The 2,500-nt window shown below is 47.3% G+C and overlaps 1 protein-coding gene across 1 annotated transcript in view; it reads left to right on the forward strand.

The window, feature by feature from the left end:
• LOC145391721 (protocadherin beta-18-like) overlaps positions 1 to 2,500 on the forward strand; it is a 71,233-nt gene that overhangs the window by 703 nt on the left and 68,030 nt on the right. The window lies entirely within an intron of this gene.

Below are 2,500 nucleotides of genomic sequence, written 5' to 3' on the forward strand. Positions count from 1 at the left end.
CCACACCTCACCACACACCATCACCCTCTCTCCTCCCTTTTTTGTCTAGGGATTGAAAGAGGGCGCATTGATCCGCAGAATTGAAAGGGTTAAGCCACTAATCAAGTCTCTTGTTTAGGTATTGGAAGAGTGAGGCAGCTTTAATGGAGCCTCTTCACGCCGAGGATCACTTGACTTGTGTAAAATTGCCTAGATGTATAGCAAGATTATGATGACGATGATGATGATGATGATGATGAGGAGGAGCAGGAGCAGGAGCAGGAGGAGCAGGAGGAAGAGGAGGGTTCATGATGATAATAATGATAATAATAATAATAATAATAATAATAATAATTGCAGTAGTAGTAGTAGTAGTTGTTGTAATAATAATAATAATAATAATAATAATGATAATAATAATGAAGACGAAAACTGGTTCCCCCTGAGCTGAGTAAAATGGTCAGGTGGTAATGATATTGAAAATCGTACTGAAAGGGTGACAGTGATACGTGTGGTATCCTTCCCTCCCCATTAACCCAACGCCCCTACCCAACTCCCTTCCCACTTGCCCTACACCCCTGCCCAACCCCCTCCCCTTACCCTAAACCTCCTACCTACCCCCAACTCCCTTCCCACTTACCTTACACCCCTACCTAACCTCCCCCATTACCCTTCATCCCTGCCTAACCATCTCCCCTTACCCCACACCCCTATCTAACCCTCTCCACATACCCTACGCCCCTACCTAGCCCACCCCCCTACCCTAAACCCCCTACCCTACACCCCTCCCCATCCCCCACTTTAATCACCGAGCCTGTACATTGGGGTAGGTGGGGTGGAGGAGGAGGGAGGGGGTTGAGAGAGATGGAGGGGAATAAGGATGGAAGGATAGGTAGGGGCGTGGAGAGAGAAGGATGGATGGAAAAGGGAGTGGGGAGAGAGAGAGAACGGGAGAGAGGGGAAGGATAGACGATAAGGAAGTGAGTGGTGGGGGTGAGGGAGGGACCGATAAAAGGGAGGAATAGAAAAGGGATGGTGTGGGAGAGGAAGGGAGAGGATGAGAAGGATGGGAAGGGAGAGGAAGGAGTGAGGAATGGGAGTGAGAGGAAGGGAGGGATGGGAAGGAAGAGGAAGGGAGGGATGGGAAGGAAGAGGAAGGGAGGGATGGGAAGTGAGAGGAAGGGAGGGATGAGAAGGAAGAGGAAGGAAGGGATGGGAAAGGAGAGGAGGGAGGGATGGGATGGAAGAGGAAGGAGGGGATGGGAAAGGAAAGGAACGGAGGAATGAGAAGGAAGAGAAAGGAAGGGGTGGGGAGAGGAAAGGAGGAATGGGAAGGAAGAGGAAGAAAGGGATGTGAAGGGAGAAGAAGGCAGAGAGGGAAACGGGGAAGAACGGGGAATAGGAAGAGAGGATGAGAAGGAGGAAAAAGTGAGAGAAGGAAGAGGGAAAGATAGAGAAAAAAAATGAGGAGGGGATGGGACAGATGGAAGAGGAAAGGTAGGGAGGAGTGGGGAGCGACGAAAGGAGACAGAAGGGAGGGAGGGAAAACAGGAAGAGGAGAAGAAAGGAAGAAATAGGAGTTGAAAGGGAGGGAGGAAGAAAGGGGATGAGGATGGAGGAAGGGACGGGTGGAGAAGAAAAGGAAGGGAGGGGAGAGTTAGGGAAGGCAGGAAAAGGGAGAGAGGAAGGATGGGAGAGAGTTTTTAATTACGTGATTGGTGAACCGATCGGCGAATCACACGCGAAATTGGGCGAGGTCACATCAACAGCGGATGATGGTGATGGTGGGCAAGCCGGGATTAATTGACCAATAAATAAATGATGCTTTATGGCTAGTAGTCACCTTCATGCTTAGTGGTATTGTAGCCTGGTGTAGGGCAGGGCATAGCAGGTATTAAAACACCGGTATTAATATTGAAAAGTAGTGTGAAGCTAATATCTATCTGTGTTGTATCTCATTCTATCTATCTTTCTGTCCGTCTAGCTGTCTGTCTGTCTGTCTGTATTCGTCGTCCAATTTGTCTTAGAGGAAAACTGTATCTCATGTTGTGGTCGCTTTATACCCTGTGTTTGTGGTCGGTACACCATCCAGTATTGACTGGTGTACGAATATCTGGTTGAGCCTGGCCCAGAACCACAGTCAGAGAGAGAGAGAGAGAGAGAGAATATTGGAGAAATTGAACGATTTTCTTTTAACCACTCATTAATGTCCTCTGTTTTGCGTCTTATATTTTTTTTATATCGATACAGATTGCATGAGTAACACACAGATATATTGACGGAGCTGAATCAGAAATAAACCGGCAAGGAAGAGGTGTAACGTAAAGCTTCCCCGTTTTTGTTTCTTATAATTATCTTTTCAATATCGATACTGATTCCATGAATATCACACAAGGATATAGTAGCGGAGCAAAATCAGAAATAAATCAGTAAGGAAGAGGTGTTACGGAAGCTTCATAATCGCACGAAAATACCGCCCAGGGATTGGTGATGGAGTAATGTGGTGTGGATGAGGATGTGG

Source organism: Coenobita brevimanus, chromosome 19 (assembly GCF_032717465.1).
Source record: "Coenobita brevimanus isolate Jiangsu-jjx chromosome 19, ASM3271746v2, whole genome shotgun sequence".
Lineage (NCBI taxonomy): Eukaryota > Metazoa > Arthropoda > Malacostraca > Decapoda > Coenobitidae > Coenobita > Coenobita brevimanus.